This window comes from Rhinatrema bivittatum, chromosome 2 (assembly GCF_901001135.1).
Source record: "Rhinatrema bivittatum chromosome 2, aRhiBiv1.1, whole genome shotgun sequence".
Classification (NCBI taxonomy): domain Eukaryota; kingdom Metazoa; phylum Chordata; class Amphibia; order Gymnophiona; family Rhinatrematidae; genus Rhinatrema; species Rhinatrema bivittatum.
The window spans coordinates 554,980,098-554,993,670 of record NC_042616.1 but is presented as its reverse complement, the minus strand read 5'-3'; positions in this window follow the sequence as shown (position 1 = coordinate 554,993,670).

Here is a 13,573-nt window from a genome sequence, read left to right as displayed (position 1 = left end):
GGTCCCCAGGGACCAGGAGGTAACCCCCACAGGGTGGTAGACAATTGGTGGTTCTTGGAGTAAGACCCTGGGGAGAGCGGTGCCAGGCGAACCACGGAGTGGTAGGCGCAGGAATAGTCATGCAGAAAGTTCTCCGGGGGGACAGCCCCGAGGGGCGGAACTGCAGCATAGTGGGTGTAGATAGGAGACATAGACCACCCATGAGGCAAGAGAGCCCGGGCCTGATCCCAGCTGCAGATGTAGGCAGGAACCTGGAGATCGGAGGAATGCCAACAGTGTAGTAGAGGAACAGGCCCGAGGAGCGGGACAGCTGACAGTCGATGAATAAGCTGGAGCACAGCCCCGTTGAGTGGGGAGGCTCTAGGTAGACTCTTGAATAGAAGAGTGGCCAAAGGAGTGGGTGAGTGCAGACAGTCTTTGCTAGATCACAGGCACAATTCCGAGGAGCGGGGAAGACCAGTCAAGGAACTCACAGGTTGCCACAGTGTTCCAAGGGAAACCCGAGTAGCAGGAGTAAATGCAGAGCAGGACCCAGAGGTGCAGAGCCAGCCCAAGGAGCGGGGTAGGCCAGAGGAACGAGTCCCTGTAGGAGTACACACTGACCCCCCCAAGGAGTGGGTGCCAGACAGGGTCCAGGAGCAAGGTGAGAAGTGACATCTCAGGAACACAAGGCAGGAGTTGAGAACTAGAATGGAACTTGTTGCCAAGTTGGCTGGCTGGGGGCGAAGGTGGAGCTTAAATACTGGAGTCCGATGACATCATCAAACAGGGATGCCCCGAGGTTCCCGCCGAAGAGGCTTCAAAGGTGGGGCCTGTGACAAGCACGCGCGCCTAGGAAGGCCCGACGTCGGAATAGGAAGTAGCGGCATCCATGTCGCTGAGAGGAGTCTCGAGGAACACGGTGGTGCAGGCAGGCCTGCGCAGCAAGCAGCCCCGGGGAGGGCAGGATAGCAGTGAAAGAAATGAGTACTCGCGGTCACAGCCATCTGTGACTGACAGGCATAATATTACCCCCCCTCTTAAGGCCTCTCCCTGGGGGTTTGGGCTTGTGAGGATGGTTGTCATGGAACTGTTGAAGAAGATCCTTGTCTAGGATATTAGCCAAAGGTTCCCAGCTGTTCTCCTCAGGACCAAAACCTTCCCACAACAGAAGGAATTAACATTTCCTTCCATGCTTCCGGATGTTTTAAGGAACTTGGTACGTGACATCAACCTCGGAAGACAGCGGAACAGGGTCAGGTGGTTTCTTGAAGAATCCAGAGAGAATTAGAGGCTTGAGTAGAGAAATGTGAAAGGCATTGAGGATCGTGAGTGATGATGGCAATTGAAGCCGATAGGTAACAGGACCCAGATGATGTAACACTGGAAAGGGTCCAATGTATCTTGGAGAAAAACAGGGTGAGGGCAGCTTAAGGCAAATAAATTTAGTACTGAGCCATACTTTATCTCAGGTTGAAACTGGGGTGCAGCACGGCGATGGGCGTTGAAATCCCTTTTTGATCTCTAAGTGGCCATTTCGAGCAGCTGTTGGGTATTTTGCCACAGTTGCTGTAACTCTTGGGCAGTTGCCTGCGCTGAAGGGGAGGTGACGGACAGCAGGATAGGAAGTGGTGGCAAGGGTTGGAGTCTGTATACCAGCTGGAAAGGCGCTGAACTCGTGGAGGAGGACATGTGGGAATTCAGCTCAAACTCTGCCCAAGGCAGAAGATTGGCCCAGTCATCTTGCCGCAGACTTATGTAAGCTCGCAGGAATTGCTTAAGAGTTCTGTTGGTCCTCTCAGTCTGGCCATTGGCTTGAGCAGGGGTGGGCAAGTCCAGTCCTCAAGGGCTGCAAACCAGTCGGGTTTTCAGGATACCCCTAATGAATATGCATGAAATAGATTTGCATACAACTGAGGCAGTGTGTATGCAGGTCTCTCTCATGCATATTCATTAAGGATATCCTGAAAACCCGACTGGTTTGCGGCCCTCGAGGACCGGAAATGTCCACCTCTGGGCTTGAGGGTGGTAGGCCGAGGAAAAATCCAAGAAAATATCAAACTTCTTGCAAAGAGATTTCCAGAAGTGTGCGGTAAATTGAACCCCACAGTCATAGAGAATATGTCTGGGCAGCCCGTGAAGCCGAAACACGTTTGAAAAACAATCTGCCCAGCTGAGGTGCTGTAGGGAGACCCGGAAGAGCCACAAAGTGCGCCATCTTAGAGAAGCGGTCGACAGTGACCCAATGGTGTTATTCCCATTGGCGATGGGCAAATCTACAATCTACAATAAAATCTGTGGCGATGTGGGTCCAGGTTTTGCTGGGAATTTGGGAGTGGCTATAGAAGTCCCCATGGTTTTCCTGCCAGAGGTTTATGCCAAGCGTACATGGAACATGAATCTACATACGCTTGAGTATCTTTACACATAGTAGGCCACCAGTAGTAGCGTTGCAGAGTGCAGAGAGAGTCCTGGATTGACGTGGGTGTCCGGTCAATCAGTCGTGCGCCCATTGCAGAACCTTCTGCTGCAGCGGGCAAGAAACCACAGTCTTACGCGGAGGCACTGGAAAGGTGGCTGACAGAAGGACCTTTGCGGGGTCAATAATGTATCATGGGACATCAGGTAGATATTCAGTGATGAATGATCAAGAGAGGGCATCAGTGTAACCATTCTTATCTCCTGGGTGGTAACATAGGATGAAGTTGAATCTCGTAAAGAAGAGAGACTAGTGAGCCTGGCGGCTGTTTAGACGCTAGACCTGGTGTAGATACTAGAGATTCTTATGGTCCGTATATACTGTAATCTGGTGTTGTGCCCCTTCAAGCCAAGATCACCATTCCTCAAAAGCCAATTTGATGGCCAACAGTTCTTTATCCCTGATACCATAGTTTCGTTCAGCAGGTATAAAGCGTTGGGAGAAGAAAGAGCAGGGGTAGAGCTTATGTGTAGTGGAGAACTGACTCAGCACCGCCCCAGCTCCAACATCGGAGGCATCGACTTCCACCACGAACGGACGTGTGGGGTCCGGATGTCAGAGACATGGTTCCTTAAGGAAGGCCGACTTGAGGTCCTGAAAGGTGGTCATGGCTTCTGGTGACCACTGAGAAGGGTTGGTGCCCTTGTGGGTCATGGCTGTGAGTGGGGTTGTCAGGGTGGAATAATGGTGAATAAAAGAGCAGTAGTAATTGGTGAAGCCGAGGAATCTCTGGAAGGCCTTGAGACCCGAAGGCTGTGGCCAATCACGGATAGACTTCAGCTTCTGGGGGTTCATCCTAAACCCCTGACTGGACACCACATAACCCAGGAAAGGCCCAGTCTCTTGTTAGAATGAGCACTTCTCGAGCTTAGGGAAAATTGTATTGTCTCTCAGGCATTGAAGAACTTGGGAGTCATCTCGGCGATGACTTTGAAGGTCTTGAGAAAAGACTAAAATGTCATCAAGATATATGACATTTTATATATATATATATATATATATATATATATATATGACATTTTCCATTATTCCCTTGTACAGGTCCTTGGTGAGGCCTCACCTGGAGTACTGTGTTCAGTTCTGGAGACCGTATCTACAAAAAGACAAAGACAAGATGGAAGCGGTACAGAGAAGGGCGACCAGGAAGGTGGAGGATCTTCATCGCATGACGTACGAGGAGAGATTGAAGAATCTAAATATGTACACCCTGGAGGAAAGGAGGAGCAGAGGTGATATGATACAGACTTTCAGATACTTGAAAGGTTTTAATGATCCAAAGGCAACGACAAACCTTTACCATAAGAAAAAAATCAGCAGAACCAGGGGTCACGATTTGAAGCTCCAGGGAGGAAGATTCAGAACCAATGTCAGGAAGTATTTCTTCACGGAGAGGGTGGTGGATGCCTGGAATGCCCTTCCGGAGGAAGTGGTGAAGACCAGAACTGTGAAGGACTTCAAAGGGGCGTGGGATAAACACTGTGGATCCATAAAGTCAAGAGGCCGCCAATGAAGAGTGGGTGACTCGCCAGAATGATGGCTACTGCCTGGAGACAATACCCTTAGTCAATAAACATACACATGGTTACTGTGACTCCAACATCACTCTAAGATTCAACAGCAAGAGGAAATGTGGAAAAAAGGATTTGCACTCACAAAGACGGGAGTAGCTGGCTTGTTACGGCGGTTACTACCCCAAACCAAATATCCAAATTACTACCTCCACCTTCCTCTATTCCTGATGCCTTTCAACTAGCTTGATCACTCCATTCTTATACTTCACTTTCAATGCATATCCAGCATAGTTCTCTGCTTCAACAGCAGGGGAAAAGAAAAACTGTTACTTCACACATCCAGCAGAGCTCTCTGCTTAAACGGCAGGGGAGAAGAAAAAAGGGTTCGCACTCACAAAGCGGGGAGTAGCTGGCTTGTTACGGCGGTTACTACCCCAAACCAAATGTACCTGATACTTCACTCTCGACGCATATCCAGCATAGCTCTCTGCTTCAACGGCAGGGGAAAAGAAAAACTGATACTTCACGCATATCCAGCATAACTTCAAAGGCAGGGGAGAAGAAAAAAGGATTCACACTCACAAAGCGGGGAGTAGCTGGCTTGTCATGGCGGTTACTACCCCAAACCAAATGTGCCTGATACTTCACTTTCGATGCATATCCAGCATAGCTCTCTGCTTCAACGGCAGGGGAGAAGAAAAAAACTGATACCTCACGCATATCCAGCATAGCTCCCTGCTTCAACGGCAGGGGAGAAGATAAACAACCAATAAGGGCTGTATAACATAATCTGGGTAAAAACAAATAAGCATGGGTGTAGCTTGCTTATTGCGGCGGTTACTACCCCTACTACCTCTAACTAATCAAGCTAGATATTTCACTTGGATGCAGCTCCTCCACCGCTCTCTACATTAATGGCGGGGGTGGAAGGGAATTAGAACCAAGAGCTAAGAGAAACAGATAAGTATGGGAGAAGAAATGAGGGAAGCTTGCTGGGCAGACTGGATGGGCCATTTGGTCTTCTTCTGCCGTCATTTCTATGTTTCTATGTTTCTATGACAACGCACTAGTACAACATATCTCTGAAAACTTCATTCATCAAGTTTTGAAATACTGCGGGTGCATTGCACAAGCCGAACGGCATTACAAGGTATTCAAATTGGCCATCGCGGTATTAAAGGCGGTTTTCCACTTGTCACCCTCCCGGATCCGGAGCAGATTATAGGATCCACAAAGATCCAATTTTGAAAAAATCTTGGCCCTTGAAGCCTGTCAAAAAGCTCCAAAATGAGTGGCAGAGGATAGCGATCCTTGATGGTAATCTCGTTTAAGCCTCGGTAGTCAATGCAGGGACGCAGTGAGCCATCTTTCTTTCCACAAAGAAAAACTCTGCCCCTGCCGGAGAACTGGAGGGCCAGATGAACCTTTTGGCCAGGTTTTCATGAATGTATTCTGACATCGCTTGGGTCTCTGTCTATGAGAGTGGATAGGTCCTACCCCGTGAAGGCTTTGTATTGGGCAGCAAGTTAATCACACAATCGAAGGAGCGATGAGGTGGAAAGGTGTCTGTGGTCTTTTTAGAGAAGACGTCGGCAAAGGATGCGTACAGCGGTGGAAGTCTGGGCAGAGCAGGTGCGGTCGTCATGCAAGATAATGGTGTGATGGGCTCCAAGCAGTTCTGATGACAGGCCGAGCCCAAATGGGAGAGCTGTAGGGTAGCCCAGTTGAACTGTGGAGTGTGCTGCTGAAGCCAGGGCAATCCCAATACAACTGGGTGGATGGCCTTGTCTAAGATGTGGAATGAGATGGTCTCCACATGCAAGGTTCCAGTGCATAGCTGGATGGGAGCGGTAGTGAGTTGTTTCAAGATGAAGTTCCCTCCAGCTCCGGAGTCCACCAAGCCAAAGGTGTGGAATTCCTGGTTGTTCATCCGAATGGAAAAGGGGACATCAGTAGAGGAGACGGTGAGGTCAGGCCTAGGAGGAGTCCTCCAGCAGATCCTAGGCCTGGCAGTTTCCCGGACAGACTGGACACAAGGTGATGGCATGCCTGGGCTGACCACAGTACAAACAAAGGCCAGACTGCTGTCAGCGATGACGTTCCTTTAGAGAGAGTCTACTCCTACCCATTTGCATGGGTTATTCCTCTGTGGAGACAGGCGGACTGCTTGGTCTTGGGTAAGAGGAACGACAAGTTCACGGTGGTCCGGGAGCCGGTTACTGGGATGCTTTGGACTCATGAAAGCGTTCTTGTAATCAACGGTTGATGCACCCTGTAAGGTCAATGAGAGAGTCCAAGAAGGTGGGCAGTTCACTAGCAGCCAATTCGTCCTTTATGCGAGGAGTACAGACAGTCGGAGTCCTAATGCAACTCTGACGCGAGAGTTCAAAATTCTATGACATAGTCTATTAAAGGGCGAGAGCCCTGCTGAAGGTGGAGCAGCTTTAAACCAGAGATGGAAGGCCAGCTGGGGGTCTTCAAAGATGGACCAAAACAGGGCGAGGAACCCTGGAAGGTCCTGGATAATAGGATTTGCTCATTCCCAGAGAGATGAAGCCCATGCCAGAGCCTTGCCATCCAGGAGGGCCAGAATGTACATGGTCTTGGTGATCACATCTGTGAAGTAGGCAGGCTGTAAGCAGAAATGCATGTTGCAGAGATTCAGGAAGCCCCGACACATGAGAGGGTTTCCTGAGAAGCGTGGAGGTGCCGGCAATAGCACAGTCAGCCGAGGAGCTGGTGAAGAGATAGGGGTAATGAGTTTGATAAACATTGTGGCATTCACTGTAGCGTCTAAACGAGAGCTCAGGTTGTCTATGGCAGTGGCCAGGGACTCCAATAATTTTTGTTGTTCGCTGATCTGTTGTGCCAGGCCAGGGATGGCCTGGAGAGCCAATATCTCTGCCGGGTCCATGGACGTGGCAATCTGATAAGATTTGTGGGTAAGTGGACCCTTGGCCCAAGGTGCGAGTTGTTACAGCCTGTGGGGAGGAGCCCCACAGATCCGCACCATCAGGAGGCATATACCGGCACAGTGGGAAGCTCTTGTTATTGTGGTGGAGAGGCCCCAAGGACCCGTAGCTAACCTCCACAGGATGGTAGGCTGTAGGAGGTTCTCTGGAAGGTCGGCCCCAGGGGGTCGCAGCTGCGGCATGAGAGATGTAGGCTAAGGACATGGGCCACCCATGAAGTAGGGTGGTCTGGTCCTGACCCAAGCAGCTGAGGATGGTAGAACCCGGAGAGTGGAGGTGTAGCCAGAGAGGAAGCTGGAGCTGACTCGAAGATCACGACAGGTGATGAACTGATACAAGCTGGAATCCAGTCCCGAGGAGCAGGGCAGGACTAGGTTGAGCATAGAGTAAGCACAGCCAGAAGAATGAGCAAGTGCTGTCAGTCTTTAGATGCAGATGCGGGCCCAGCCCCGAGGAGCGAGGAGGCCTGATGAGGGAGTCATGGGAACTGCGAATCCGGAGGAGACTCAAGTAGCTGAAGCCAGGCAGGATGGAACCCAAGAGGCGCAGGGCCAGCCCGAGGAGTGGGGTAGGCCAGGGGACAAATCCACGGGTATCACACACTGACCCCCAAGGAGTGGGTACCAGACAGGGTTCAAGGCAGGCAGTAGACGACGTCCCGAGGATCCGCAGGAATTGAGTCCAGCAAGGGAACTTGTTGCCAAGTCAGTTTACTGAAGCCAAAGGCGGCGCTTAAAAAGGGAAGGCCAATGACATCATCAGAATGGGACGCCCCCGAGGTTCCCGCCAAAGAGGCTTCATAGGCGGGGCCTGGGACGCGTGCGCGTGCCTAGGAGGGCCCATCATACGAGCAGGGAGCAGTGTCGCCCATGCCGCCAAGTAGAGTCCCGAAGAATGTAGCGTTGCAGACAAGCCCTTGCAGTGAGCAGCCCCAGGGAGGACAAGAGAGCAGTGTAGGAGGTAAGCATGTGCAGTCGCAGCCATCTGCGACCGATGGGCATAACAGATAGCATGCAAGTTTTAAGATGCCTGCTTGAGCTTTTAGCTCCTGACCTTTCTTGATAAGCATTGATCCCTCTATCATTGAGTCCTTGATATTTTGCTGCTTATTAACTTTTATTTATTTTTGGGAAAGCAAACTTACCAAAGGAGAAGTGGTTGTGTTGAAATCTATAAGAGGTCTAAACATGATCTTCCTTCTACAATCAAAATGGCACCATCCAGAGACTTGAAAATATCCCTTCAGACAATCATGAGTGAATTGCTGCATGTTAAAGATATGATTAAGAAAAATGCAGGTACAATGATGGAAATTCAAAAAGATGTGGGTGATCTTAAGATACAGCTTGTTGAAGTTGAAAAGAAGTCAGTTGAGCTTGAGCAAAGACCTCTGCTAAAACTTCTTAAATGCACAATCTCTATTTTCAAGTTAGAAGAATTATTACTTTAGAGAAAATCTTGGAAGTCATAAATAATAGAAGTTATCTGAATAACCTCAGAATCCTTGGTGTTCCAGAACATATGGAGAGATCTGATCCTATTGGGTTTTTGCAGTCTTTTTGTCTCATCTCCTGGATCTAAAATTCACTCACTCTTCTAAAATAGAGAGGGCTCATAGATCACTGTTACAGCAACAACAATGGGCTAAATTCCCCAGGCCGTTTGTTCTGCGCATACTACTGTACCTGCAGGTGCTGGAAATCCTACAGCTGGTCTTTTCTCCTGCAACTCATCATTATGAGGGAACAACAATCCTAATTTATCCTGATCTTAGCAAAATCATGTCACATTGCAAGCAATTTTTAGCAATGCGGCCTAAAGTGAAGGCTTTGAGTGCCAGATATGAACTATATTATCCTGCCAGAATGAGGGTAAACATCAATAATACCACACAAAATTTTGAAGATCCTAAGTCTTTATGGTATTTATTGATACTTTATCTGGGTGAGCAATGGAGATAAAGTGAGTTTATCTACTTGGAATAAAGATGTATTATCTGATTTTTGTATTATCTGAACTCCTTTGAGTTGATACATCTTAGTTTTGTACTCAGATTTCTTTTGTATTATTGGCATGCACTGCTTACTCATACAGATTCAGCTTGTGTGACTTTGCTTTCATTTTTTTAGCCAATGTTTTAGCCAGTTCACTTGCTAACACAGTTATGTGTATTTGTTTTGTTTTATTTCCAGTGCTTTGAAAAAGAAGTCTGTGATAACGTTTGATTTGTTTGAGTTGTTACTGTGTATTTAGGGGTTCCAGACTCACTGATAGCATGTGCATTTAATGTTAGTTATTCTATTTTGTTAGACAGTGCACATCACATGTTTCCATTTCCACGATGATGTCCATGCTGTACTAGCCCATGCTGAAAAGTCCTGGGATGGTCAAGGTTCATAGGCTGGCTGTGCTGGCTGCCTAGGCAGAGTGGCAAGAGAAAGGCAGCATTGGGTATTTTTTGTTTGCTTGTTTACTTCGGGGTGCAGTGTTATCTAGCAGCAGGGTGATGCAGAGAAAGAAAAAGAGAGAAAATATGCCAGGATGGTTTCCTGCCCTGAAGCTGTAAATCAAAGGCAACCATCAGCTGTTCTGAGCTGCACTGGAAAGAAAGCAAGCAGCATGTGTGTCCTGGTCCTGGAGAAATGATTGACAGGGAGGCAGGACATAGACCCCTGATGATCATGGCCAGGAAAAAGAGAAAAACAGACTCAGAGTTATCAGTGCAGCAGTGGCAGCATATGGGAGGCTGCTACTGCTTCACGAGTGATTTTTAAGTGCTGGGACCCTGAGTAAGATTCTGATGTTGCTGTGGAACTGGACTATGACCCAGAAGTGATCCTCCAGTGCATTACCGCTTTCAGCTAAAATAGGGTAAACTTCAAAAGCTCCTAAAATAAGAAGTAAGTGGTGAAATCGCTTAAAAATTAGCGATTCCGGGTGGGGGAACCTTCCTTGAACCTTGACATAATTTTCATTGACCTGGATGAAAGTAACCTGACTCTGGATTTAATAATGCCCAGAACTCACTTAAAGTTACAATTATGGCAAAACTAGTACTGGGGACAAGTCAGGGGGACCTCCTTAGGTGGTCCCTGTGGGTTCTGGAGCCCTGAAGGGACTTTAAATATCCCAAGTTAAAATTGAGAGTCCTGTCACTTTAAATCCCCCAAATTCAGGGCAACTCTTCTTAGTAGTCAAATGATGATAAGTTCTTTGGCCCCAGGATGACTTTGAATGGACTGTGGAAAAATGTAATCAGGTTCAAATTCAATGGGTTGAATCTGAGAGTAAAGGAGAGCTCCAATAAAATTTGGACAGGAAAAACTTCTCTAGTGATTATCTAAAGATATCAAAAGCTACTAAAACATTGTTGGATTGAAATGAAACTTTGGGGATTTTTTTTTTTTTTATTGTGGTGACTATTCATTTAATTTCTACCTGTGATAGTGATCTGTGGATATGGGAGAGCCTGAGAACCACTCTAAATTGGCCAAAATATTTAATTAGGAAAGCCAAATTGATGAGGAAAGCTAAATTGGTGAGGACAACTTGGACTTTAGGAAATTAATCTCTCTCAGGCAGTTCAGGATTTCAAAAGCAGTCTCCATTTTGTAACAGATCTCCTGGAAAGTGGTGTCAGTGTCTGTGCAAATGAGCTAGCTTCACCATTTTGTATGAAAGAATTCAAGAAATGCTGCAGAAAGGCTGATAGAGTGTTTCCCACTGATACAAAAATTCAGCTTCCTTCTCCATGTCATATTATGCTTTAAAATTATCAGTCATCCTTTTCTATAACTTCTTACAAAGATAGCTGTGTCCAGAGGTTAAAACTAGAATAAAACTGATCCTAAAATGCCCCTGAGAACTATTTTTTGCTGAGGTCATCACCGGAGCACTGATCTCCCTGAGTGTGGCAGTTGGAAATTTCAATCAGTCTGACATCTGACCTGTTCTCTTCAGAGACTGCTCTGTAATCCCAGAAATATACACCAGTGAAGCACAGAGAGGAAAGGCATAATAATGAGTCAGAGAAATAGTGTGAATGTCGCTACAGTGAGATTTAGGGTGGACCCAAAGGTAAGATTTAAAAGCTCTGGATTGCTCAGATAATTTTTTTAAATGGTTCATGATTGGTTCATGAAACTAGAAGTCAACCTTTACAGAATAAAGTTGGAATGAGAAAGTGAGAATGAGGTGTACAGTATCATCCATAAAATCTCCTCATCAAGAAAAGCTGTAATGGATAATTAATCACAAAGCAGTAATAAGGGTGAGAGAAAACTAAAATTCCCTCACAGTGAAAACCAACTAGAGGGAACAGATATCTGAGAAGTGCATTTCAGTAACTGGTTATTCTCTCCTCTTTGATAAACAAAGATTCAGAATAAATCTTAGGAAGCCAACTAAACACTGCTAGTACTGTAAAGTGAGCAAGAAACAGGATAATGCAGTAGAGAATAGAAATCCCTGTTTAAAGTCTGATGCCTGATTAGGCAGTAGTTTTAACTCAGTGCAACTGGACACACACAGCTACCTGTAAGTGAAATCATCCAGAGAGTCACAAGTATTGAAGTACAGTGTTGCGCCTGGAGGTGGACCCTTGTCCTGAGACAGTGAAGAGGGGCTTCCTGGTCGGACCCAGGAAGCAACTGCTACCAGGAGGCGGAGCACAGGAGGAGACAGAGGTGTGCCCACCAGGATCAAGGGTGCGCTGTCGATGTCTGAACTGGAGACTTGGGGAATCAAAGAAGGCCAGAACAGTGTCTGTGATGACAAGGCTAGGAGTAGGGCCAGGCTCAAGGAGATGTGGTCAGTGATAGCAGAGGTCACGTTCCAGAGGTCAGTCCGAGAGTAGTCAGTCAAAGCAGGGGTGAAGTTCCAAAGGTCAGTCTGAGAGTAATCAGCCAAACCAGGGGTCAGGTTCCAGAGATCAGATAAGGTCAAGGAGGCAGGCGAAGGTCAGAATCCGGGCAGCGATCAGCTTAGTCAGGAACAGGCAGAGGTCAGTAACAGAGAGTCAGTCCAAGAGGGACTACCTGAGGGAATGCAGGAACAGAAAGATGCTGGAACAGGAGGATGCTGGAAAACGAGGACGCTGGAGCAAGACTGGAACAAGCGATGAGACACTGAGGCAAACTAGTACACATACGATGTCGACCCGATTGCCAAGGCAAGGAAGTGAAGGCAGGAACTTCCTGATATACTGTGCTCAATCAGGGCACGCCGCGGAGCTAGGACCCACCCCTGGCCCTCTAAGTGACTGGGCGGTCCGTGCATGCGTGCCTAGGGGCATGGCCGATGCCATGGAGGACGCTGAGCCCCGCCTTGAGGCCTGGTGCACTGAGGAAGGCTCGGCGACCACTGCCGCGGGACGCCGAGTCCTCAAAGAGCTAGCTGCAGCCGCGGGAGAAGCTGACCTGGGACCTGGAGAGGAGTTGGGAAGGTAAGCAGGCCCGTGCGTGGGCTGAGCATGGATGGGTGAATTGAAGCTAACCTTCAGTGAAAAGGAACATTGGCATTGCTTCGCATACCAGTTTATACTGATAGCAAATTGAGAGTTCTACTCAGCATTGTGAAAACTGTCAACAGAATTTTACTGACAATACAGCTTCTGTGAAAAATAAATCTAGTTAAGGCACTGTCCGATTAGTGATAACTGTATAACAAGACAATGTTACTAAAAAAAAAAGAGAGTGATAGTGATAACTTGGTGTTTAGACTAGAAGAAAAAAAATATGTGTGAGTGAGAGTTCTTTTTTCCCCTGTACTCATCTTACTACCACAAATTCCTCTGTGCTAGCTAGGATAGGGAATCGTAAATATTATTTGTTTTTAACGTTCAACTAGCCTAGTTTTACTTAACCCTCATGGACAAACACTGAGAAAATACTCTAGCCCACTCCTGGATGATAAGCGTGGTTAGCACATTCGAGGAACACGCTACTTTTTTATTTAGAGATTAGAGAGGTTACTTCATGGCAGAGGGAATGAAGTAGTACTCCTCTACAGACTGGACCCAGCTAAGTCTTCATACACTACAGAGTCTAACTAGACTGCAACATTGTCCAATTCACAGCGCAAGAGAGAACAGAAAAAGAAAGCGACACATTTAAAAGGACAGACAAAAGTAACTGAGTTAAAGAAGTAAAAGAAAACATACGCTTCAGGAAAACTCAGATCTCACATAGTCTGGAAAAACTCACAGAGAGAAATAGCCTTTGTAAATCAGAAAAGAAAGGCAGAAACATGCAGAGATATACAAAGAGTGAGCATTTATACTTTGGTTACTTACCTGTAACCTTGATTGGCAGACCAATCCTGCAGCATCTGAAAAACAAAAATTTGAACACAAAGACTCACATTTCTTAAAGAGAAATAATAGTTGGTGTTTTGTCTTTTCTTTTTTGTTTTTTTTTTTTTAGTTTCAGGGGAAACATAACAGGATATTAGAAAATAATACCTATCTGATTGCTCATACACCAAGTGAAAGAACTTGTTCTCTTTTAGGATAACTGTTATCTATGAACTAAAAGCAACAAAATTGTGTTAATGGTAAAAGAAAATTCACAGTGCATTTATAAAGTTTCCATTGCTTGCTTTTCACTATTTAAACTTATTCCAGTAAACCTGAG